Genomic DNA, 27,955 nt, shown 5'->3' with positions numbered 1-27,955 from the left:
TAAGCTGGCAAGCTATTGGAAAAACATGTCAATAAGAGCTTGACAGAATTTCTGGAGACTAACCACTGCCTCCACCACTCCCAGATTGGGTTCAGGACACAACATAGCACTGAATCTTGCCTGCTGATAGTGGTGGAGGAGTTAAAACAGTCACTAGATAGAGGAAAACCTGCAGCATTGCTCTGGCTAGATTTGAGCGCAGCCTTCGATACGTATATTATGTAGAAGTCTGTTGGATAAGGGAATAAAAGGAGTGGCACTTAAGTAGCTAACTTCATTTTTGGATGGACGCTCTTTTCAAGTACAGGAAAATAACACTTGCTCGAAAACTATGTCACTCAAATGTGGAGGTCCTCAGGGCTCATCCCTAAGTCCAACACTTTTAAAGTGTATGTGGAGCCACTCGCCAACATTGGACTGGAATTTGATATCTCCATGACCTCGTATGCTGACGATACGCAGCTGATCATCTCCCTGGATCCTAAAAATTGCAGGGATGGTGAGAGACTGTCATCATGTCTGATTAAAGTGAAGAAATGGATGACGGCAAGCTGCCTAAAGCTAAACTGTGAAAAAACTGAGCTGCTACTTATCGGAAACAAGGCAATACCTAGACCGATAATAAACTGGGCCTGTATGTTTGGGTAAACCTCCTACACCAGCAGATAGTGAAAAACCTGGGGTTCTGGCTAGAAACAAACCTGTCCATGACTTCACAAGCCAATAAAGTCACTGCAACTTGATTTGGGCTTCTTAGAAGTCTACAGACAATTCTTGACAGAATAACCACTAAACTAAGGAAGACAGTGATCCACTCGCTGGTCACATCGGGACTGGATTACGGAAATTCACTCTTCCTAGGGGCACCCAAATATGTCATCCAGAAGCTGCAGATAGCCCAAAATGCAGCCGCAAGATTACTGTGCAACATCCCAGTACAGGAATCAGTGAAAATGCATCTGAAGAAACTTAACTGGCTCCCTGTACAGGCTAGAATAAAGTTCAAGACCTTGGTCATTACCCATAGAGCACGACAAAAAAAAGGCTCCAAAAAAATAAGAAATCTGATCTCGCTCTACATTCCAAAGAGACAGCTGCGCTAGCGCAGAAGAAAGGCTAACTCAAACCAAGGTCTGTAGGGAAAAATGGGGAGGAAGATCTTTCTCCCATTTGGCCCCTAAATTGTGGAACTCCCTACCATTGGAAGTGAGGCGAATAGAGGGGGAGCCACAATTCCGTAATAAAATTAAAACATGGCTGTTCATGCAATATCTGTAGGGTTCCACCTGACCAAGTTCAGTATCAAATGGCAAGCACTGGGAAGTCTAAGGGCAGCCATGCGCTCTATAAATCCTTCATTCATTCATTCATTCGTGTGTGGTGTGCAAAGTGTTTGTGGTTGCAGGGGTTTGGTTGGTTTATGTGCTATTGGTGTGTGAGGTGTGTTATGTGCTGGGGGCTTGTTGGTGTTGGTCTGGTGGTGGTGGTGGTGGTGTTGAGTGTGCTTTGTTCTTTTGCCTCTCCTATCAGATCCGATGTGTGCCCTTCTCTTCTGGGGTGTTGCAAAGGATTGTGGTCAGTGAAGGGGCTGGTGTTATACTCAGCTATGTGGGTGTGTCCAAATGGGGTTTTGCTGTCATATGTGTTGTGGGTGTTGTCCTGGGAATTGTATGTTTCAGTTTGGCATGTATTTGTTTCATTGGGATGTTTCTTGTGTCTTTGGGGGGCATTTCTACTTTGATTTGTGCAATGTTTGGCATTATTCTGGGGTTTTAGCATCGTCCACTATGTTTTGTATGGATCGTCCGCTGCAGTGACTGTGCTGCAGCTCTTCCGTTGGCTCTCCCATTCTCTGAAGTGTGCAACAGCGATGGTCACAAACAGCAGATCGTACCGTGGGACCATCGGGGATATCCTAATTTCCTGTCCGGTGTCTCTGGTATGCTTGCGGCAGGTTGTAGATTCTCCGCTGCGTTCTGACCACTGCAGTTGGATTTTAGACATCACCGCCTGCGATGTTTTTTTTTTTTCTTTGCCCGCTTCCACTGTGGTCGGTCTTTTTTGGCGGTTGTTCCTAATTTGACTGCTGGTTTTTCCACAGTCCCGGCAGGCGGTTGTTTTCCGCTTCCATGGCGGTCGGGGTGATTTTCCGACTGCCATCCTCAGGGGCCCCTTAGTGTCTCAAAATGCTATCATTGTCAATCAACAACAATATCAACATACACACAGAGGAGGACTAAGTTATTCTGATGCACATTTAACTCATCAAATTGATTTCACACTTTCATAAACATTAGTCAAATATTACAGGTGAAGCTCTACATTGATAGATGAGTATGAATGAGTTTTGAATTGGGCTCAATTCACAAAGTAAATATGCACATCCTTATTTTCTCACCTGTGTATTTACTACTAGTCCTACTTATAACTTCCATTTTTTGTCTGATCACCATTATTGACTGGAGATTTATACCTTTGTGTATATTTACATTTCTACACCCTCTTCAATGAGTGTTTAAAGCCTCCTTCAATGATAGTAACAATTATGAAGTCACTGCATGTACCTAATTTATGTTCCGCCTAGTTGGAGACTTCAAAACTGAGATGATATCTCCTGAAAGTAAAGTATAGAGAAATGTAATAACGTTTAGTATTATAAATATATTTTATATATTGAAAATCTTTATAAAATAGTTATTTAGACATTTTTGCAGCACAATAACTCCTCAACTTACATCTCTGTTACTTAAAAAAGATATGAATTTAAGTATTTATCTCAAGTAACTATAACTGGTGCCCTAGGGTAAATATAACTCTTGCCCTGCCATGCACAGGTTTCTCAGCAATCATTTCCCTGAATATGTTTCACTGATAATATCAATGATGCCATAGAAGATGTAACGAGTTAAGTAATATGTTGGGTAATTAGGAGTGCATGGCGAGGGATCAAGTTATAGTTACCTTAGGGCACCATTTATAGTTACTTGAGATAACTAAAACTCTAACTGCTACATTTCTGTGGTTTTGTGTGTATAAAATCTGAATCTATCTATAACGTCCCAGCAACCTTTCTTTTTTCAGTGAATTTCTAAGGTCTTCTAATAATTTATCTCCTATCTATAATATCACAGGTTTTTTAAATATACATTATACTATGATTTTACCAATAATTTTACTAATATACATTTTCACAAGTTTAGAAATACATTTTATTCTCACATTCATTCTTATTATATATTTTAAAACTAAAAATTAAAAAATGTGGGTAAGGCAAATCATGTAGCCCTTCTCTACATGCAATGCATAAAGTCTTTCTATTTTTTTACTTAATTTTATGGATCCGTGGATCTGTTATGAATCTTCTGACAAATAAGAGATCTGCTGGTTATATTGCACACATTCAATACTAAAACAATTTTACACATTTAATACAAACATGCAATTGCAATTTCTATGAGTGTATCACTGCCTGTGTGGGTGAATTTATGGTTGTGTAAGTTGCTATATGTGCATGTGAGCGGCTGTGTGGGTGTTGGAGTGAGTGGATGTGTGAGTAGGTGTGTGGGTCTGAGAGTGAGTGTATGTGTTTTTTTTATTGGGGTCTGGATTTGCAGATCCACCTGCATTCACCCAAATCTCTGAGTATTCAGGCAGGATTTCGATCGCTAAATTCTTTGGACAATTTCTTGCCTACCCAGGGTCCCCCACAGGCCTCTCCATCAGTCCCTTGGGCTTAGGGCACCACTACCCTGACCCCTTCTATCACTGTTTGTTCCCCCCTAAGAACTGTACCCCAATGCACTAATGGTGGCCACAACTTTCCTGTTCTCGTGTGGATCTGTGAATCCACTCAGATCTGCAGAGGATCTTGGCAGATAATTCCATTCAGCAGTTTAGGCTTTAGTTGTGTCTAAAATCCCAATGGAAAATTGCATGGCTAAAATGCATTTTGGGCTCCCCCACTATTTCTCGAATCCCCATTGATGGATCACCCTGAAACTTTCCATAGAGCAGCTGAAGTGACTGACACACTAGCTTTAAAAATGGCACCAAAGTTATTAGCAAAAAAATTGCATTTCCTACAGAAACTAGATCCTACCTATGTCAACGTGTGTGTCCGCTATATATATATATATTTAAATGTTGAATTCATTTAATTATTGTTTACAATAAATGCCAGTAGTTCCTGACCGACTCAAAGTCAACATTAACACCCATATGGCCATAGAGGTGTAAGAAGTGTATTTTGTGAATTTTAGAAGTGTATTATGTGAACTGAATGGTATTTCTGGGTGTTTGTTTTGTAATAGCATGTCCCCCCTAAACCCCTCCTTCAGTTTCTCTAAATCCCTCCCATTGGTAATACGTATTCCAAATTTTCCAGTCCGTTATCGTTCCCGCATTTACTACCAAAACATATACAAATGTGTTCAAAGATCTCCGCCACCATTGCGGAGTTCCCCCAAAAGAAAAGACAAGCAAAGCATAGGTAGAAGTCTCCAACTGTATGTTTTGTGATTTGTATTTTGTAGTATGATTAGTACTACTGTAGGACTACTTTACATACCATTACATGCAATTTGTGAATCACTTTAAAATCCATGGCTAGGAGGGGCAGATATACAATTTAAATAAAGCCAGTGACTGTTTTACCAGCTTAGTTGTTCCGTAGGCTTTCTATTGAGCCAAAAGCTAATCTAATTTCCTCTTTGGGCAAACTCAATAGGTCAAGTAATTAGGTGAAATGTAGTCGTCTGTTAACACATAAACAATTGCAGAAATCATCACCACATATGTTAATGGAACAATTACAAGCAGAGATTTGAAAGTTCATTAAAAGTCCTAACATACCATACCAATTCCCACCTAGGCAATACTCATTCATGACAGCAACAAATACATGCTTGAATTTTTAAATCTCATTAAATTTCATTGGCTAGTGGAATGATGAATTTCATGAAGGGTTCCCCAGGTCATCACAAAAGAACAAAATTCCCAAATCTGGGACAGGCTTGAAGGAAATAGGCAGCATTTCTCTTTAAACTATCAAGCATGGGTTGGAGCAAATTGAATTATGTAATCCCTAGAAGTTTCACTATGTCAGTTTCCATTGTATAACGTAGATAATGAAATCATGTTAAACATCTTTAATGGATAAATGCCTCATCTATAATGAGGAAGACACAATCTTACAGGAAGATAAAAACGACTTTAAGCAGATGACTTCTCGAACAAAACATAGTTGATAAAATGTGCCTCATTTACATAAGAGGTACAAAAGGAGGTGGAGATGGACGGAGCATCTGAACCAATCAAACACTCACACCCAGTCAAAAGACCTGGGTTTAATTCAACACCGTTCTTTAGCCCACTCTGCCACCCCAGTTCAGACATGGCCATATGCAAATCAGTCTGACCCTGTGCCACATGGGAACAGTCCAGCCCGAACTGCCAAGCCATGCCTTCCCTGGACCGGAAACAAGCTTTCGAGGACCGTTTTTTGGCATTTTAGCCGTCTTCAGCCCGGCTTGCTTGAATCTAGTGGCAAAGTGAGCAAGGGACTCACGGCTGAGCATACCCTGCCAACTTATGGCGAACAAAGTGGTACAAAAGGGGGTGGAGATGGACGGAGCATCTGAACCAATCAAACACTCACACCCAGTCAAAAGACCTGGGTTTGATCCATCACCGTTCTTTAGCCCACTCTGCCACCCCAGTTCAGACATGGCCATATGCAAATCAGTCTGACCCTGTGCCTCATGGGAACAGTCCAGCCCGAACTGCCAAGCCATGCCTTCCCTGGCCCGGAAACAAGCTTCCGAGCACCGGTTTCTGGCATTTCAGCCGTCTTCAGCCCGGCTTGCTTGAATCCAGTGGCAAAGTGAGCAAGGGACTCACGGCTGAGCATACCCTGCCAACTTATGGCGAACAAAGTGGTACAAAAGGGAGTGGAGATGGACGGAGCATCTGAACCAATCAAACACTCACACCCAGTCAAAAGACCTGGGTTTAATCCATCACCGTTCTTTAGCCCACTCTGCCACCCCAGTTCAGACATGGCCATATGCAAATCAGTCTGACCCTGTGCCTCATGGGAACAGTCCAGCCCGAACTGCCAAGCCATGCCTTCCCTGGCCCGGAAACAAGCTTCCGAGCACCGGTTTCTGGCATTTCAGCCGTCTTCAGCCCGGCTTGCTTGAATCCAGTGGCAAAGTGAGCAAGGGACTCACGGCTGAGCATACCCTGCCAACTTATGGCGAACAAAGTGGTACAAAAGGGAGTGGAGATGGACGGAGCATCTGAACCAATCAAACACTCACACCCAGTCAAAAGACCTGGGTTTAATCCATCACCGTTCTTTAGCCCACTCTGCCACCCCAGTTCAGACATGGCCATATGCAAATCAGTCTGACCCTGTGCCTCATGGGAACAGTCCAGCCCGAACTGCCAAGCCATGCCTTCCCTGGACCGGAAACAAGCTTCCGAGGACCGGTTTCTGGCATTTCAGCCGTCTTCAGCCCGGCTTGCTTGAATCCAGTGGCAAAGTGAGCAAGGGACTCACGTCTGAGCATACCCTGCCAACTTATGGCGAACAAAGTGGTACAAAAGGAGGTGGAGATGGACGGAGCATCTGAACCAATCAAACACTCACACCCAGTCAAAACACCTAGGTTTAATCCATCACCGTTCTTTAGCCCACTCTGCCACCCCAGTTCAGACATGGCCATATGCAAATCAGTCTGAGCCTGTGCCTCATGGGAACAGTCCAGCCCGAACTACCAAGCCATGCCTTCCCTGGACTGCAAACAAGCTTCCAAGGACCGGTTTCTGGCATTTCAGCCGTCTTCAGCCCGGCTTGCTTGAACCCAGTGGCAAAGTGAGCAAGGGACTCACGTCTGAGCATACCCTGTCAACTTATGGCGAACAAAGTGGTACAAAAGGGGGTGGAGATGGACGGAGCATCTGAACCAATCAAACGCTCACACCCAGTCAAAAGACCTGGGTTTAATCCATCACCGTTCTTTAGCCCACTCTGCCACCCCAGTTCAGACATGGCCATATGCAAATCAGTCTGACCCTGTGCCTCATGGGAACAGTCCAGCCCGAACTGCCAAGCCATGCCTTCCCTGGAACGGAAACAAGCTTCCGAGGACCGGTTTCTGGCATTTCAGCCGTCTTCAGCCCGGCTTGCTTGAATCCAGTGGCAAAGTGAGCAAGGGACTCACGTCTGAGCATACCCTGCTAACTTATGGCGAACAAAGTGGTACAAAAGGTAAATAAGGGCTTATTTCAAAAATATACTATGGAAGGATTGTTTTTTTCCTCTTACTACGTTGATTATTTTTCAAACTGATAACTATTTTCTGTTAAAGTCCTGTTATGGCATTTTTGTTTGTTCTGGTGGAACTGGTTTGGTTTACTCTCTGCACTTGCTTGCTGCTGAGCAGGCTTCAGTGCAGCTTCATTTGTTTATGCCTTCATCGGACACAGCTTGTTTTCCAGAAGCTACTTCATTGGTATAGCCTTGAAAAAGCACGATGGCAGCATCATGTCTACTGGATGTTCCAGACAAACATAAGCTGTCTTCAAAATCAAAGTTATCAAGAGCAGCAATTGTAAATCCTTACCTGGTAAAGTGACTTGGAAGTGGTGTGCTGTCGGACTCACAAGATTATACAGCATGAGCTGATAACAAGTTCCTGCTCTGTACTATGTTGTTATAACTTGTTGATACACAAATCCTATTAATTGAAGTGATTAGCTCTCTACTTTTGCACTTGTCATAGATTGTTTGGGCAGCCATCATCTGTAGCAAAGTTTTCTTTTCGCCATGATGTAATTGATGAAACATGATTTGGTAAAGACTGTACATTTACCGGGCATAGGCCTGACGGTACATGGGATGGTCTTCCACTTCTTTGCTCATATCTCCAAAGCCATCATCAATGTCATCATCAGTGGCTTCTGTTCTGAACTCAAGAACTTTAGTTTGTAACAGTTTTGCTTTGCTGGCATCAAACAATAATGTAAAAATGTTAAGACAACATCAGGCCTTCTTGTTGACTGACTCCTGAAATCTTGTAAAATTGAGAAACATCTAACTGACATATGTAACTTTCTCTATAAATGTATTTCATATACTGCAGAAAAACACCCAAGGCATGGGAAATTAAATATTTCTCGCCAACCACAGCACTTATTGTGCAATCCACTAGTATGGCAAAGAAATACATGGCATAGGAATGACCATGGTTGCATGACTGAAGCAGTTTAATTTTGCTGTCCGACCTCTCAAAATTCCCATTTTCTGACAGGGCAAAATCCTCAGTTTAAAATATTATTGAGTCACCCCTATTTAGTCCTTTTAACCCACAAAGTGGGCTTCATGGTATTTAAAATCAGGGCATGTAGAAATGTAATGTCATCATGTTCATACTGTGACAAGCCCTGAAAAGCTAATTTCACGGTGCCAGGCTCTGGCTGTCCTATTAGGAAAGTTTATAATGAGGGTACTCCCGAATATACTTTATATGTTTAAAGGGGGAGAAATAAACAACAGATACATGTGCACAACCTCTGACCTGGTAATCCTTCAAAGTAGAGTTAATCTAAACATTTCACAGAAATGCAACCATGATAGAAAATATTCCCATGGACATATTATTCTTTAGTTTTTCATTTATTTTCATTTTCATACTTTAAAGTTAGGAAAGCCTGAATAAGAATCCTGCTGTTTCTGGTGCATCCTATGCCACTTATAATATGTCAGAAGGGATATCTGTCACTTGTGTGATGGCTTAACCAATTCGCAGAACTATAAATCAGGCCCTAGGTTCACAGGTCAAATCTCCAGGCTTAGCACATCTGACCTGCCCTCCTCTGCTCTCAGCCTGAAATCAGTCACCAGCGAACAGTACATTTCAATGGTGCTTTAAAAAGTCAAGTTTTTTTTAAAATGTACCAATTCTTATCTCTGGGTCCTCGGTCTTTATTTGATTTTTGTTGTCATTATGGTTTAATTATAATTATTACATTTTGCAATGTTTTTGAAAATTGGAGTGGGATTTTCATTGCATTGATTGTTTTACTTTTTCACTAGTTTGGTACTCCTTAATGCATTTTCTATAAGCTAAACCTGCCTGTTCGGTGCCATAGCCACCAGAGATTGAGCTCAGGTTTTCATTGCTGAAACCATTCCTGGAACCAACTGATTAGTGAATGTACTACTTGTTGTTAACTCCTATACACCCAAATTAATAATGCCCTTTCTCCCATAAATTAATTTGCAAAATGTGTTATTATTTATTTGATGCTTTATGTTGCATAGTTATGAACAGTCTGAGAAACTCTAGTTGGTATAATATGCTTTTAGGACATCTCCAGTGTTGCATCAGGTAGTGCTTTCACTGATAAGAGAATAAGTGACTGGAGAGCTTAGATATATTTGTTATTTTAATGTGCTCATACCATCATCCTGATAAATATGCAGGTCGATAATGGCAAAATAGGAGTCATACCTGTATGTAGATATTCGGATATTGTTTTTGTCAGGCTGAAGTGTTATTCTTATCATGCATTGTTATCCTGCTTTTACAATGGGACTCGCCTATGATTTCTGATGCATTGCTGGAGTTGAGTCAGTTTTATGACCAACTCCAGCAATGCATCACTTTCGTGCCAACAAATGTGTCAGAATTTCTCTCATCTGTTACACCTTGAACCATGGAGCCCTGTAGTGTAAATACAGTGCATCCATGGTGTCCCAAGGACATTTAGTGCAGGTGCAAGGAAATTGACACATCAATGAGGATGCATCAGTTTCTTGTAAATGAGGCCCTTGCTTTTCTTCAACCTTCAATCCGCACCAAATAAGCAATATGATACATTCAGTTAAAACAGCTATGTAGATCACAGTATCAGGTGAATGAATATCCATGTCCTCAGCCACTTTGAAACTTTCTGGTGATCTGGATTTGTTGATGGCTTGTAGTGGTTTTGCACACATTGGCAAGGTATTTGGGTTATAAGTTTGCAGCTTCATTTATTCCTACAACGTACACAGCTTGTTTTCAAGCAGCTACTTCATTGGTACAGTCTTGAAAAATCCCCATGGCAGTACCATGTTGCTGGATGTTCTAGGCAAAGGAAAGACTTGTCATTGATTTTTTGGGTAGACATTATGTGTAGGGAGGTTTTCTTTTTGCCATGATGTACTTCATGAAACATGATTTGGTAAAGACAGTACATTTGCAAAGCATAAGCCTGTCAGTTCATAGTATTGTCTTCCACTTCTTCGCTTATATATTCCAAGTCATCATCAATGTTGTCTGCTTCTGTTTCAAACTCAAGAACGTTAGTTTGTAACAGTTTTGCTTTGCAGCAACATCAGGCAATATTGTTACCTTAAAATGGTTCCTACTGAGTTTACTACATCCTGTGATCTTATTTTGGCAGCAAAAACTTCATGAGTCAAACCAGCTGAGAACACCATAAGTGGCTCATTTAGACTGACAAAAAAACTATTTTAGTAATTGTGCATTCTCACCAGAAAAATCTTAGTTGAATTATTATGGATCAAAACAGTTTCATAAATATTTCAATATTTCTCTGATCTCACTGAGTGTGAACCCATAGCCAGCACTCAAGGGTGGCTTTAAAACTTCATTTGCTTTTTCAAAGAGTGTAAACTTAACTGAAGACTGGCTGATACGTGGCTGCTGGGAGCACATTGTACATTCATATTTTCTAATGTATGCACGCATGCCGTTTGTGTGGGCATCCTATCCACTGCAAATACATTCATCTTGATGTTCAGATCAGCTCCTCTGCTGAAAACTTAATCTTGGAAGGAACTAGCTGCAGATATAAACATGTTTGCCCTTTGAGACTCACATACTGTTATTTGTTCTTTCATCAATCCCATTGGCTCTTGTTCTGACTAAATCACAGATAACACATTGACGATCCTCTGCTTTCTGATCAGTTGTTAGAGGTGGGGAAGGGGTAGCCATCGATCTTCTAAGTGGATGGGCATTGGGTTTGGTTGTCATCACTTTCTCAGAAGATTCAGACTCTAGTGATTCACTGGTTCCTACAACTTTTTGACAGTTTTTCCAGACTTTTTTCCATTGTATACGAATTGTAGTACTTGTTGTTACAATGATAAAATATTTTGGGCCCGATGTAGGTAATCTTGATTTACCTACTCTTAAATACCGAATCATACAGATTCGGTATTTAAGAGCAGGTAAATGGGATGTAGGTAATTTCTCTTTTTAAATTACCGAATCGGTAAGATTCGGTAATTACCGAATCGGTATTTACCGATTCGGTAATTGCCATTCATTCCTATGGGCCTGGGGCCCATAGGAATGAATGGCAATTACCGAATCGGTAAATACCGATTCGGTAATTGGGGAAAACATTGAAGGGTGGCAGGGTGTCACTTTGACACCCTGTTGCACCCCTCAATCGTGTATGGGTGCACATGTTGCAGACATACATGCCCTAAGGGCATGTATGTCTGCAACATGGCAGAGTTTGAAAAGCAAAAAAAATTATTTTTCAAGGCTTTTCATTATTTACCACCAGCTTCTAGTTGGTGGTAAATAACAAATTCTTAAAGCTCTGTAGCACTGATTACAGTGCTACCTACATCTCATAATACAGATTCGGTAATGTTACTGTATCGGTAATTTTAACGAATCTGTAAAATTACCAAATCTGTAAAATTACCAAATCTGTATTTTAGATGGCCCTACATCTCATTTTCCAAATACCGGTCGGTAACGGCCAAAATTACCGAATTTCGGCCGTTACCGATCGGTATTTGCCTACCTACAGCGGGCCCTTTATCTTCTTTTTTTTAAAGTTTTTTGTTGTTGTTTTATATTGCGCTAACTAGACCCGGAGGTATCGAAGCACTTTACATGAGTACCAGTTATGTTACATACGGACACACATTCATTTTTGTTAGGGATGGGGAGATTAAGGGCCTTATTTTTTAAGGCCTTGCGCCGCCGATGCGTCACTTTTTCCTATTTTAAAAGTGACGCACCCTGGGCGCAAGGCCTTCATGAATAAGGCCCTAAGTGATTTGCCCAGAATCACAGAATGCTGAGCGTCCCTGCCGAGACTGGAACCCGATTCCCCAGCTCTGAGGTTGACCACCCTAGCCGTTTGGCCACATTCTTCAGGCAGCATCTCAAACTCTCCTCTAGCCAGCCACAGTTGATGTTAACTTTTCGTCCAGATTAGTTTGTATATGATACATTTGTCTTTGTAGAAGGAGTCCCTAAATTTTGTAATTACCAACACTCGGTCAGGAGGTAAGGATCCCCTGCCACCACCAGCTTTGCTCATGTTTACGTATTTGAATCATTGGAAAACCTGAAACAAAGACAATATCAACATATGTTGTCAATACAATGGCTAAAACACATCATTATAGAGCCACCATTTTGGAAAATGGTGTAGGAGTTGCTCTGAGTTGTTTTCTGTGTCTATAAGACTAGTTGGCCCCCATAACGAAGTATCATGGTCTCATGGTTCCTGAAAATTGTATATCATCACTGCAACACATCTGAAATTTTTAAAAATGTCATCTAGAAAAAAGTTGACCCAGATTAGCAATGTCTACCAATGCTAAATTACTTATCTAATGATATAAATGCACAAGTTAAAAATGAAAATATCGGGACAACAATTTTGTTATGGAGATATATCAAGGGGCAGGACAATTTAGGAGCTTTTAGTATGATACCCCCAGTGCATCCTGATAGATCTTCTTTCTAAAAAAGGAAAATCTGGGTCATAATTTAGCTGGTTTGAAGCCTTCCTCATTGGTTGATCCCAAGTCTTCAAACTAGCTCCATTCAGTTCTCCCTCGGGGACATTGGCTCTTGAGCCCTGTGGGGCTCTGTCCTGAACCAAACTCTGTTTGATATGTACATCTCTCCTCTTGCAGTTCTCATCCTTTACCTTTGGCTTCAAGTTCTATCCCAATACTAATGACACACCTCTGATTCTCAGGCTGGATGGAGACCATTCCTCTGCATTCTCTGCAAAACTGTATGCAGTCACCAATTAACTGAATGGACTGTTTCCCCTTGTGACTTAACACTGAATAAATTGACATTGTGTTTTTTTTCTGTTGATCAATGGCATAGTGGGAGGGGTGTGGTTCTCCTCTCAAAGCAACCTCTTCCACATGTAACATGGATGTTATTTTCGGCAGTCAGCTGTTTCCAATACTCATATTGCTAAACTCACCTCCTCCTGTTTCTCTTATTATGCATAATTAAAAAGATCATATCCACTCTGCTTGAACATTTCAGGAAAACTGTTGAGAAGCACTTATTTTATCTAGGCCTAACTACTGCATCTCCCTCTACAATTACCTGCTTGCAAATAAGGTTTCTAAATTACAGCACATCTAGAATATGGCTGAAGCACTCTCTGCTCTTGGTTTAACTATGCCATCCATAATCTCCCTTCATCTTAATTCTCTGCAATGGGCTCCAATGCAAACATAGTGCATGTTTAAGGCCCTATGCCTATGTCATAAAGTAATCTATGCACCGACTAATACTACAACTAATACTTCTACTACTACCTACATGAGCCTTCGCTGTTGTTGGTCCGTGGCCATCAGGACATTCTGTTTCAGTTATAAAATAGTTCTGAAAGTCCCAATCAATCAATCAACATTTATAAAGTGCAGAAACTCACGGTGCAGGAGATGTTGACTGCTGCATGGTGGTATAATCAATCGAATATTCAGGTTTTTAGTTCCCTATTGAATTGCTGGAGTGACACTGCTCCCCTGAGGTGCAGAGGGAGGTTGTTCAAAGCGTTGGCTGCCAGGTGTGAAAAAGAGCTTCCCTCGTTGTTGGTCTGGCAGATCAGTGGGGTGTCTGCGAGGGAGAGAAAATTGGATCAACAATGTCTGATCAGTTGGTGGAAGGTCAGGCATTTGTTGTTGTATGCTGGTTCTTCATTGTGTAAGGATGTTTGTTGGAAACGAGGTGTCTAGTTGGCAGTGGTATGTAACCTGTCCAAGTAGGCACCCTTACTCTAGCCAGGGTAAGAGAGTCACACACCTAAAATAACCCCTGCTATCCTCCTTGGTAGCTTGGCACAAGCAGTCAAGCTTATCTCAGAGGTAATGTGTAATACACCCACAGTAACGCAGTTAAAACACTACGAAAGGAGTCCACACCAGTTTAGAAATATAGCTAATATTTTTCTGAATAAAACAAGATCAAAGCAAAACAATCCAACATGCAGAATTAAATATATAACTTTTCAAAGTTTAGTCAATGGAAATCTATGGATGCATTTCTTTTATCACAAAGTACCTTTGATTCATCAAACTTCAAAGATGAAACAGGCTCAGGGGAGGTGAGGCAATGGAAAAGCAAAGTGATGCATTGGTTCCTTACTCCCAGGGGAGGTGATTTGTCTGTTCCTTACTACCAAGGGATGTAACGCATTGGCTTCTTACTATATTTTTATCTCTGGATAAACTGCCCGGTTCCTTACTGCTGGGCAACATAGATGAAGAGACAGCGTCAAAGTACGATGCATCAAAAATCCAGAAACACTGTGTCAATGTAGCGGCATCAAGGCAGACCATGTGTCCATTTCACTGCTGCAAAGCAGGCAATGTGTTGATTCTTCAGCTGCGAAGAAGGGGTTGCGTTTGGGCAGGTGTTCCAGACATCAGTGACACGAGGCTCGGGCCTCGGGCTGCTCTGATTTTTCAGCCACACAACAGGTGCTGCATTGAGAAAATGATATCTCATTCTCAACAGGTATTATTTTGGTAAATAAACATGCACATGTAATTACAAAGAAGACAAGTATGGAGACTCATTGTTGTGTAGTTTCTATATAACCTATGCATGATCTGCGTGTTTGGATCACATAAACTGTGGGATTGATCGCAGACTGATTCCGTCCACCCCCACCAGGTATGTTAACCTGTCTGTATTAGCTAGATAACAGTGCCACTAGAATCTCCGCTTATCTGGGAGATAATAGTTTTTGGCATCCTCAGAACATGACAACCCTGATCCCTCAAAATAGTGGAAACAATATACTACATTTCGCTCAGTCACGTGTGCTCACTTAGTTTTTCTCAGAGATACACAGAATAAACATACTGGGTGTTTGTCAATAAGAATTTATTGAACAGTTGTTATTCTAGTGTAGAATAGATGAGCTGCAACAACCATTATGATTAGAAGTACTATGAAAGTAAACGGTTGGTACAGTTCTATCATTTTGCAGTAATCATGAATATACACAAGTACATAAAATACATGATAAAAAGTGTGTATTCCTACGATGCCTCCCTAACTGGATGTACCTAAATGTACATAGCATCTGTGTCAGTGTTGTGCCAAGAATCCATCTAGTATCTAGTCAGCTCCCCTGAGGTGCAGAGGGAGGTTGTTCAAAGCGTTGGCTGCCAGGTGTGAAAAAGAGCTTCCCTCGTTGTTGGTCTGGCAGATCAGTGGGGTGTCTGCGAGGGAGAGAAAATTGGATCAACAATGTCTGATCAGTTGGTGGAAGGTCAGGCATTTGTTGTTGTATGCTGGTTCTTCATTGTGTAAGGATGTTTGTTGGAAACGAGGTGTCTAGTTGGCAGTGGTATGTAACCTGTCCAAGTAGGCACCCTTACTCTAGCCAGGGTAAGAGAGTCACACACCTAAAATAACCCCTGCTATCCTCCTTGGTAGCTTGGCACAAGCAGTCAAGCTTATCTCAGAGGTAATGTGTAATACACCCACAGTAACGCAGTTAAAACACTACGAAAGGAGTCCACACCAGTTTAGAAATATAGCTAATATTTTTCTGAATAAAACAAGATCAAAGCAAAACAATCCAACATGCAGAATTAAATATATAACTTTTCAAAGTTTAGTCAATGGAAATCTATGGATGCATTTCTTTTATCACAAAGTACCTTTGATTCATCAAACTTCAAAGATGAAACAGGCTCAGGGGAGGTGAGGCAATGGAAAAGCAAAGTGATGCATTGGTTCCTTACTCCCAGGGGAGGTGATTTGTCTGTTCCTTACTACCAAGGGATGTAACGCATTGGCTTCTTACTATATTTTTATCTCTGGATAAACTGCCCGGTTCCTTACTGCTGGGCAACATAGATGAAGAGACAGCGTCAAAGTACGATGCATCAAAAATCCAGAAACACTGTGTCAATGTAGCGGCATCAAGGCAGACCATGTGTCCATTTCACTGCTGCAAAGCAGGCAATGTGTTGATTCTTCAGCTGCGAAGAAGGGGTTGCGTTTGGGCAGGTGTTCCAGACATCAGTGACACGAGGCTCGGGCCTCGGGCTGCTCTGATTTTTCAGCCACACAACAGGTGCTGCATTGAGAAAATGATATCTCATTCTCAACAGGTATTATTTTGGTAAATAAACATGCACATGTAATTACAAAGAAGACAAGTATGGAGACTCATTGTTGTGTAGTTTCTATATAACCTATGCATGATCTGCGTGTTTGGATCACATAAACTGTGGGATTGATCGCAGACTGATTCCGTCCACCCCCACCAGGTATGTTAACCTGTCTGTATTAGCTAGATAACAGTGCCACTAGAATCTCCGCTTATCTGGGAGATAATAGTTTTTGGCATCCTCAGAACATGACAACCCTGATCCCTCAAAATAGTGGAAACAATATACTACATTTCGCTCAGTCACGTGTGCTCACTTAGTTTTTCTCAGAGATACACAGAATAAACATACTGGGTGTTTGTCAATAAGAATTTATTGAACAGTTGTTATTCTAGTGTAGAATAGATGAGCTGCAACAACCATTATGATTAGAAGTACTATGAAAGTAAACGGTTGGTACAGTTCTATCATTTTGCAGTAATCATGAATATACACAAGTACATAAAATACATGATAAAAAGTGTGTATTCCTATGATGCCTCCCTAACTGGATGTACCTAAATGTACATAGCATCTGTGTCAGTGTTGTGCCAAGAATCCATCTAGTATCTAGTCAAACCCATTACCTGAGAATGAGAGAATATGGGACCCCGTCCTCGTCTCAAGTAGGACACCCCGTGAGGGATGTTAGACCACTGCGAACTGCAGTGTCTGCTTCGAGGAACCTCAGCATCTCTGGTCAGTGTGTCAGCCGGGAAGTCTTGGTCTCCTCTGTCCTTCTAAGCAAGAGGTATGTATGTATGTATTGCAGTCTTATATAGCGCAACACTATCACCCAAAGGGTATCCTGGCGCTTTGACAGAACATAACTGGCACACGCTCACAGCGATCACACTACTCTTGGAAATAGATACGTTTTCAGAATTCTCTTAAAGGATGGAAGTTCGCTTTGGCTCCTCAATGGAAGCGGAAGAGAATTCCAGAGACTAGCAGCGGCAAAGCTGAAAGCGCGACCTCCCATTCTTGACCTCTGGAACCTGGGAAACGTTACCAGGTATGCAGAAGAAGAACGCAAGGTTCGAGGCGTAGTATGCCAGGAGAAAAGATTCTGCAACAGAACAGGTCCCTGTCCATGCAACGCCTTAAAAACCAAACACGACGCCTTAAAAAGAATCCGTTGCTGGACAGGCAACCAATGGAGATCAAGCAGTGTTGAAGTGGAGGAGGCAGTGCGCGGACGAGAGAGAGACAACTTGGCTGCCATGTTTTGTATCCGTTGGAGCGTACCAACCAATGTTTTAGGTGCTCCCAAAAGCAGTGCGTTGCAATAGTCCAACCTGCTTAAAATAATCCCCCGCACAACTTCAGGTCTGGCCTGACCTGGGAGCATAGGAAGGACTTTGCGTAACATACGGAGCAACGACATGCATGTGGCAACGGTCTTATTGGCGAAGGCATCCAGTTGTAGATTTGGGCCAAACATAACTCCCAAATTGCGGACAGATTCTGTGCCGTCACTACCCCCGAGAAGGAAGAGGGCCAGAAGTCCTCTGGCAGGGAGCGTGGAACACGATCGTTGGAGCAGTACAGCACCTCCGTTTTATACCTGTTAAACTGGAGTGAGTTGGAATACAACCAGTCCGCTGTCGCTGTCATACAGCGGTGGAAGGTCTCTAGAGAAATGGCATCTTTACCTTCCAGAGAAAAAATCAATTGAGTATCGTCGGCATGATTAAATACCAAGATACCAAAGGAGCTAATCAGTTGAATTAGAGGGCGGAGATACAGGTTGAATAATATTGGGCTGATGGCTGAGCCCTGAGGCACCCCCTGCCCTACCTTCCGCACACCTGATCTAAACGGTGGCAATGCCACCACCTGCTGCCTATCGTGAAGATACGAAACTAGCCAGTCCCGTGCCAGCCTCGTTACCCCAGCTTCCTCCAGTCTCCTGATGAGAGTCGAGTGGCTGACCGTGTCAAACGCGGCCGACATGTCGAGCAGCACAAGAAAGGCTGCTCGACCAGTGTCGATTCGCGAACGAAGAGGTGATGTATATATACCCATAGATCTCCCCAGGGGTCCTACCTTGTTGTGTTACTGTGTCGGCCTAAACAATGATGTTGGGCCTCAACTTTATACAGAGATATTATACAGGAGATGGTAGTCTTGCTGTGCTTCCAAGAAACATCATACATAATGTAAGTGATTTGAACTAGGGAAAAACCTGTGTCCTGAATGCAGTGTCGTAACTAGGTAAAAGGTCAGTCCCTAAGAACTGTTATGTATGTAATGTAGGGAACAATGTAAGTGAAAGGTTGCATTGTTACCTGTACCTATATAGGGTACCTATAGGAACTATAACATCATTGTTTTAGACAATGTGCCAGTGGCATCATATATTGAAAAAACGTGAGGGAGAGCATTGTGTTGAAAAAACAATGGCAAATCGAAAACAGTTGTATCAGCACTGTTGACATTAAATATGTAAGTAACCTGCCGAACTTTGTGCACACAAGTGCTTGTGACACTCAAAGTGGACAGCGCAGGTGAAAAGGTGAACAATGATAAACGGTGCAAAGTGAGAAGGTGACAGATATGAAAAGGTAATTGGTTACATAAAAGAAAAATAAGCATAATAAGACATTGGTATTATAAATAAGAGGAAAGTTATGTAGGTTAGAGAACTTTTTGTTCATCAGGAGTGTGTGTATAAGTTTGCTTTGCATGAGCATCCCAAACATTTGTAGCAGAAGACCAGCAAATGAAACGCTTCAATAACAAGTGATGTGTTTAGCCTATCAGTATGACATACTGCATATCACCATGCTTGGAAAGATAACATGGGGGTCGATTATGATTGCGGTGAATCCGCATCCTCTGGGCCAGTGGAAGCCACCGCCGGCCCGGAGGATGCGGATTCACCGCCGCGGACCATGAAAACACCCCTCGCCAGATCATGATGGCGGTGGGATCAGCGGCGGATGGCAGGTCTGTCCGCCGCTGATCCTGGAGGTGTTGACCGCAATTTGGTGGCGGTGTCTGCAAGACACCGATAGCCAAATTACGATGTGTGTGCAAACATGCTTTTCAACGCGGCGGATTTTCCGCCGTGGAAAAGCATGTGGAGATTTGCTTCTGGGGTGCCGTTGCAGGCAACCAGGGTGTCGGGGTGAGGGGTGCACATGGGGGGTACCTATGGTACCCCCCTGCATTTGCAAGCACAAAGCGGCAGGCACCGCGCGGTGCCTGCCGCTTTGTGCATGCAAATGCAAAGCATGCATATTTAACATTGCGGCGGGTGCTGCTTTAAGCAGCACCCGCCGCAATGTTAACTATACAGGATGTGACCGCCAGGGTGGCGGTCACATCCTAATTCCGATGGAGGGAATGCTGCTGCCCCTGCGGATGGTCCCTCCACCTCGGGGGTGGCGGACAGACGCAAATCCGTCCGCCATCCTAATCAACGTCTTAGTTAGGTCTTTCCAATTTTTGGTGATCAGCTGAAATGCAACTGCTAGCAACATGTCCAATATTCTTATATTGAATAGGTAAGTGCTTTGATCATCAGATAAACTTCCTAAGAAGATGTTAATATTTGAAAAAGGTACTATGGAGTGAAAAATTGAGTTAATTTGACTCAAGACATCTCTCGACCAATGGGACAGGTGAAAGGAAAATGTTTTAAATCAGCATGCTTTGATGAGCAAGTCCAGCACATGTAATGAAGATCTGGATGCAGCTTATGCAAGGCAACAGGCGATAGGAAAAGTCTATTATATATGTAGAAAAGAGTTTGCTTCATGAGTACAATTTTGTGCAAATCAGGTTCGGCAAGGATGGAAAGCTAACTGCACCCATCCCGATCAAGCGTGGTGTCCGCCAGGGCTTTGTGCTTGCCCCCATTCTCTTTAGCCTATATATAAATGGTTTAATAGACTCCTTGCTAGCAGAAAAAGATCTAGATGCACCCAAGTTAGCCTCCCGCTTGATTCCGGCAATGATGTTTGCTGATGATACTTTATTAGTATCTAAATCGCCTATGGGGTTACAGAGGGTTCTTAATAATGTTGAAGTTTTCTGTAGAGAAATAGGTTTAGAAATCAACCTAAAGAAAAAAATAGTTCAAAAAGAACACGCCCAAACCTTTTACTATATGGCAAACCTCTCAAAAGAGTTTCCTCTTTCATCTACCTTGGGATCACTATTACAGAAACCATGGTTTGGGAGGCTCACATTAAAAAATCATCCCTAAAACTAGCTCAATCATCAGGTGGGATTATGAAGGTCTTCTGTAAGTCCAGCCAGAAATCATTTAGTCCAGCTATTGAAATATATAAGGCGCGAGCCCAGGGATGGGCGTTATATGGTGCTGAACTATGGGTCCATTTTGGTCCAAAGAACTTACCTTGTTGTATAACTCCTATATATCCCTATATCGTGTTAAGTTAGCATAGGTACGTTTGAGATTTAAACGCCATTTTTCCTTTCTTGCAACTTCTGCACACGACCCTCATTTGTTGACTTAGCTTTCAACCTAGTAGTTTGCCGTGGTGAATGTGAGAATAATATGTTATTGCTCTGATATCTGCTTTGTTTAATAAAACATGTCTGCACGGAGAGTGCTGAAGTTTCAGGAGCAACACGATATGGAATTGTTATGAGGTCTGATCTCCACGCCTTCATAGTCATAACACAAGTGCAGCCTTTGCCAACTTGGGCTTGAGGCGGGATTGATATTGCTTTGCACGAGAATTGTTAACACACTTGATGCGGTGCACATGCAGAGAGAGCTGGTGTATGCTGATGTGATTCCTTCATGCTAAGACACTAAGGTATGGGCCCGCCCTAAAACAACCCAAAGAGACCTTCTTAGATAATAATATAATATATGTGTTAGGGAGGGTGAGATATAAGTGTTGTTAACTCTTATTCATTACAGCATGTTAACATGCTGTCACCATTCGCTTTTTATGTCTTAGTAACTATGCTGATAATTTTGCTACTGATAATAAGTATACTTGTATTATCAAAGATACTGCGCCTGAGAAGACGGCATTAGTAAATAAACATTTCAAATGCACATGTGTCTTCTTTACTCCATGTTCTGGTTTGTAATGATAATATAACGAAAGAGTGTTCATGAGTCCCACGTACCCTGAGGTACTGTAAGTTCATGTTCTGGTTTGTCTAAACATTGGGTGTTTGATATGTCCAATGAGACACTGTAGCTAGCTCGGTAAGGGGTGAGTTGGTTGCTAAGGTAAGTTTTGGGACACCCTAATTTGCCGAGGTTCCACTCCTCTGTGCACAGTTCTGTGTGAGTACAGAAACCCTGCAACATGGCGCCCAACGGTTTCGGTGGTCTTATATCATGACACTCGAGTAGTTTATCGTTCATGCCTTAACCCCTTCACGTCCGTTTCCGGAAAACGGGGTGTCGGTGAAACCTACCTATTTTTTGAAATAGGTCTTTATTCAAGCTTGATTCTTTCTTAAACGGTTTCTTTGAATTACTACCCAGTTGTGCTACAAAGTATTCTTTGTGTTTTCTTGTTTCCAATTCTGTAATGGCGGCAGCGGTGGCTATTGCGCAGCATAGTCGCGTAGCGGTACGCAACCATCTTCAGACGTACCAAGTCCCAGTAGATGGGATGGCTGTGATTTTCGTGGTATGTGCAGATCCGGCGTTTCCTTACGAGTTGTTTTACTCTTGGGTTACGTTTCCGGCTGTGGACGCTAATTCTGGTTTGTTCCACTCCTACACCGCCTCGGATGTCCCGGCTGAATATACGCCGTACAGGGCATTGGAAATACCTATTGATCATTGGCAGCATCGAGTTTGGTTTGATGGCGCCCTCCCCCACTCTATGTCCCCTGCGAGGTTAGGCCCACTCTCAATTCCAGGTACTAATTGGCCTGCGTTGGGTGGCTTTACCCCGCACCCGAATCACGGGGCTTGCACCCTGGCAGAAATTCGCAGGCTGCATGTAGTTTCCATTTCCGTGATTCGTGCTTTAGTGCAATACATCGGTCGACATCTTCCTGGTGGTCCCCAGGGGGGTGCGGCCGCTCCCCTGGAACGAGGCGGAATGCGTCTCAATCCAGTGATGGTAAATTCGGTTTTTGGTGCGCGTCCGGTTGACAACGATGACTTCCCATTCTGGCTAGCAGAGAAGTTTGATCAACTGGAGGCGGTTTTTCCGAATTCTACTCCTGCTGATAAACATAGAATGTTGACGATTACTCTACCGAAGGATATTACTCCTGAACTTGCTGACTGTGACAGCTGGGGAAAAACATTTGCGGCAGTTTATACAAGGTGCTTCGGCACCCCGTCTATGACTGCCCTGCCTGAAATCGTTAGACGTGTTCAGAATGATCACGGTCCAGAGGCAGCGGTTGAATTGGGTATGCGCCTGTGTGGTTCTTTTGAGATTGTAAGTGATCTCATTCTCTCCAATGTTAAAGGAGATGCAGTTAACTTTCAGGTGTCGAATGCTTTGGCTGCTCTGCCCGATGCCGACAAACCCCGCCAGTTAGCAAAAATTGTGGTGGCCGCTTATAAAACGATTGGCCGCACAAGTAGGGGTCTGAAATATTTTCCAGTGAAGGAGAAAAAACGACCACAGGGACAATCTGCAGTGACAGATGCCCAGCCCAAGTCCAAGAAACAAAATTGGCCTAAAAAACAGACACAGGGGAAGCAGACAACGCAGACTCAGGGTACTTTTCCTGCAATACAAGCTCCTGCGCCACCCGAAAAAGTTTATGATTTGCGCGACCGCGCGATGATTAAATCGCCTGATCGTTTTCAGGGTTCTGATCAACGCTCTCCTCGTTCCTTTCAGGACACATCGGCCCCGAAGACCGGTGGAGGAGGAGGGGGTGGACGTGGACGTGGTGGCCAACAAGGACGTGGCCAGTCCCGCCAGACGGACGGCGCAGTGAAGCAGGAGGATTCTACGCCTAGGCGTCCGCAGTTTGCGAAAAAGAAAGTCGCAGCCTTAACAGCGCATCGATATGCCACAGATAGTGAGAACGCGGCTTCGGAATCTGACGTGGGCTCTGACCTTGCTGGACAGCGCGGCGGAGATAACCATAGTCAGAGAGGCGCTGCGTCCACTACTGAGGGTGACAGCGACTGATGTCTACGTTGTGATAGAAACGGCGGATACGAGACTTGCTCCCCCTGAAAGACTATATGAAATTGTCCTGTTAATTGAAGGTGACATACAGCGTACCGTTAAAGGTGTATTTTGGGAGAATCTGTCTTCTACATATGATATTTTACTTTCGGAGGCTGACTGGCCCCCACCTTTTGTGCTCGCGGCGCCGCGAGGGGAGGAGGTAATCCTACCCAGTTTCGCGAACACTGTCTCGAAAGAGCATGCGCAGCATTTTGCAGAAGAGTGGGCTCGGGCTCTCGCGCCGGCTCTGTACCGTAACCAATGTGGTTGGGATAAATTGTCGCCTTGCCACGAAATTCCGTTGCGGTCTCAGCCGCAGCCTCAACCTCAATATCCCATTCGGCGTGAAGCAAAATCTTCCGTCGCGGAAATCCTTGAACAATTGGAATATCAGGGAGTTATTGAAACGTGTGTGTCACCGATGAATAATCCCCTTTTTACTGTGAATAAACCTGACGGATCATATCGTTTGGTTTTGGATTACCGGCATTTAAACTCGCATTGCCGTAACTGTGCAGTACAGAATACCCACGGCTCTGCCCTAGTGGATAGTCTCGTGCGTAAGCGTTTCAAGACAACGCTTGACATATCCAATGGTTTTTATGCCCACAGATTGGACAGCTTTAGCTCCCAATGGACCAGTTTTACAAGCGCTGGAGTCCAAAAGCAATTCCGGCGTCTTCCAATGGGCTACAAGAATAGTCCTGGTGTGTTTACCGCTCGAATTGTCTCTATTCTGGAGGCACTCGACCCTGATGCTTTTTCGTATGTGGATGACATATATCTCACAGACGACGATATTTGGGAGCATCTGTGTCGAGTAAATTCTCTTGTTTGCAACTTCGCAGACATGGGTTACAAATTCAACTTTGCAAAATCGCACATTGCTGAACACACAGTGTTGTTTTTGGGCTATGAGCTCAACAATGAAGGTAGAGGTTTGGCTCCTCACTTCTTGGAGAAGTGCGCACAATTGCGCGCACCAACAACTCTGAAAAAATTACAATCCTTACTGGGCTTTTTGAATTTCGGCAGAACTTACATTCCGGAATATGCCCAGCGTATCAAGCCTTTGTATGCTTTGATACAACCAACTTTCTCAAAATCATGCTGGCTGCCTGAGCATTCAGCCATTTTGCAATCCTTGCAGGCTGATCTGCTCGCTTCTAAATATTTACTGACTCGTGATAACCACACCAACCTGGTCATAAGAATAATTCCTGGGACGGTGGGTTTCACTTACCTCACTTTTAATGAAGGTGACACAGTACCTATTGCTTACAAGTCACACTTGTACACCTCGGCTGAGATGCGGTTTCCCACCATAGAAAAGGTTTTAACTGCTGTACAGATGGCTATTCTAAAGGAACGTGCTCTGTCACAGGGGAAACGCATGCTAGTGGTAACACCCTGTCCTCATTTGGAGGCAGTCACGAAAGCGAGTGTACCAAATTCAAAAGCTTTGCACCCTCGGTGGATTCAGTGGGCTGCGTCATTGTCATCCTCGGATGTCATGTTTATTTTTGACGCTTCCTTACGGTCGCAGGAGTACTTGCAGTATGAATTCGTTCATCCTGCTCCTCTGGCGATGCGACCTTTGGAGGACTTCCATTGCATCATTTACACTGATGGGTCGGCGCAGGTTGCGCATGGCTCTAAACATGCCTACGTTTCCGCATGCGCCATTGTGGTCGGTGCTATGTTGAATGATGAGTTCATTTCCAGGGAGGTACACACGTTGCCCCTGGGCGATTGCACCGCGCAATTGGCAGAGCTTCGTGCTCTCTTACTAGCTTTGGAGTACGCAGATCCAAGTGTTACTACTCTAATTGTAAGTGATTCTTACTACTGTGTCCAGTCTTACAATGAAAACTTGTTCTTTTGGATTCAAAATGATTTTCATGATTCCAAGGGTTGCACAATAAAACATAAAAAGATCTGGGTTCGAGTGGCAGAGCTTAAGGCTATGTTGCCACTCGTTTATGTGATTCATACTCTCGGTCATCAGCGCGTGGGAGTTCACGCTGTTGGCAACTCGCTTGCTGATGAAGCAGCGAAATCAGCAGTATCTACATACTTAGTTGCAGCAGTTACTAGGTCTAAAACCAAGATTGATAGCGACATCTTGGCAGCGATTGCTGCCTCTGAGAAGGGAAGTAAACATCCTTCTGGTTTCCCTTCGAAGTATAAATACCACTTAAGTCCCGAAAAGGTTCCTTTTGTGACAATTCCTGATGTTGGGGAACGGCTGATTCCCAACTCTGATCGCAGAACAGACTTGATTACAGCGGCTCATGAAGGTGTGGCGTCTGCGCATGCGGGCGTCTCAGCCACTGTGACGCAACTACAACAACGTTTCTGGTGGCGGGGACTGTACAAACAGACGCGTGATTATGTCCTTCTTTGTGACATGTGCCAGCAGATTAAACCTTCAACTGCTACGCGTCCGCCTCAGACTCAGTTGTACATTTCTAATAAACCACTAGGCTGTGTTTATTTAGATCACTGCGGTCCATTTTCATCTGATACTGCGTATAAATACATCTTAGTAGCAGTTGACTCATGCACACGCTTTGTGTGGTTATGGCCACATCGCAGCGCTGATTCCCGGACTGTCATCAGAGATTTGCGTATCTTTATAGGGATTTTTGCCTGTGGTACCTTCCATTCGGATCAGGGTCCGGCTTTCGCCTCTAAGGCGTATAAGGATGCCATGACTTCGATGGGGGTCCAAGTCAAGTTTTCGTCACCCTACAGACCCGAGGGTAATAGTGTAGTTGAACGAATGAACCGTGATTTAAAGCAATCTTTGACAGCCCGAGTTATAGGCACTGGCAGAAATTGGCTGGCTCACCTCTATGGCGTGCAGCGTGCTCTTAATAATCTCCCTAGAAGGTCTCTGGGTGGGCGGACCCCATACGAATTGCTCTTTGGCATCAAGATGTTCGTCCCTGACCTTGACGGTCTAGACTCGGTGGTTCGCGCCACTTCCTTTGACGCAGATGAACATTGCAATGTTTTACAGAATCTACAAAAGACGAGAGACACTCTTGCAAAGGAACATTTGCCCTCCACATCGGATGATGCGTTGCAGATCCCGGTAGTTGGCTGGCTACCCCAAGTTGGAGAACTGGTTCGAGAGAAGATCGACAACAAGAAAGAGTTTGGTCCCTCCTATCGAGCTCCGGTCCCAGTGCTTGGAGTGAAGGGCACAAGAACAGTCATTTTACCACCACTTCCAGGTCGTAAGGAAAACAGGTTTATTTCTATTGACAATGTCAAGATACACAGAGTGGCCGATTCTTCTTAGCATGACACCGGCTGTTTCCTGTCCTTCCATTGTGAGAAATTCAATTATGCCCACTGCTTCTAATAATGAACCTGAGGTGGCCATCGATTTACCTGCTGTTTCCACTCCATTATTGACTACTTTACCAGGAACTAACCTTGATGAGACAGACTATACATACCCCACTGATTTGTCCATGCCTGACCTGCAAGCTCGTTTAGCCACGGAATCCAGGTTTTCATTTGACTCTGCTTCCCTTGCCTCGAAAAAACCCTCTAAAATTGCATTATATGCTAGCCTGTTTAAAAAACATTTTTTGATACCTCCTTGGATATACATTTGGCTGGTCCTTTTTTCAGTTTACCTTTTTATGTCAATTGGTTTTGTGTTTTATTTTTTTCGGATTATGAATGGACACTATGTCGAGGAGAGAACTTGCATTACTCATTTGAATGGAACTTTGGCCCCACTTTCCTCTTCACATTCTACACACAGATTAAAAAGAGACTTGACTTTGGTTAACATCACAGCGTGGCCTGTTCTGGATGGAATCGCGTGGGATGCAGTTCGTTTTCAAATTCATGGTCCAACGGAAGTCGTTAATGTCCCTAATGTACTAAGAGTTAATATGGGGGATGTGGTGAAACAAAACATTCGTTCTGATGATTGGGATGTTAATGCTGTGGAAAGTTTGTTTTCTGATTTGAAATATTATGCTGCTTTTGATGCTGAGGATTTATATTTAGAATCTGCTAATTATGGTGAATTGTTCTGTTACCAACATTATGGCAATCACTTCTTACACAAGACATCTTCCCGTAGGGATGCGGTTAATTTTACTCAGTGGGAACATTGCCCAGCACCAACACAAGGGAGTTCAGAAACGTTTCTTAAAAAGTATACTTATTTCACTGACTTTAATCAGTCCAATCCCGAGTCCTTTTATTTTAAATTTCACAAACAGCCACTGTCCAAGGTTCGACTTACAAATACAAAATTGTTATATTCAAAGGCCTTCCTGGATCAATTAGTTACTGGAGGGTATGA

At 43.2% G+C, this 27,955-nt stretch overlaps 1 long non-coding RNA gene across 5 annotated transcripts in view; it reads right to left on the bottom strand.

The window, feature by feature from the left end:
• LOC144821785 (uncharacterized) overlaps positions 1 to 27,955 on the bottom strand; it is an 82,825-nt gene that overhangs the window by 19,651 nt on the left and 35,219 nt on the right. For 2 of the 5 annotated variants that reach the window (XR_013608431.1, XR_013608434.1), the window contains exon 4: positions 2,565 to 2,614. The exons of 2 other annotated variants lie outside the window; for them this stretch is intronic. This is a non-coding gene — a long non-coding RNA (uncharacterized LOC144821785). Of the gene's footprint in view, positions 1 to 2,564; positions 2,615 to 15,938; positions 16,396 to 27,955 lie in introns of those variants that run through there. One more of the 5 variants, XR_013608432.1, reaches the window with a different exon arrangement.

Source organism: Lissotriton helveticus, chromosome 2_2 (assembly GCF_964261635.1).
Source record: "Lissotriton helveticus chromosome 2_2, aLisHel1.1, whole genome shotgun sequence".
NCBI lineage: Eukaryota > Metazoa > Chordata > Amphibia > Caudata > Salamandridae > Lissotriton > Lissotriton helveticus.
This window is presented reverse-complemented; position numbering and strand designations above follow the sequence as displayed.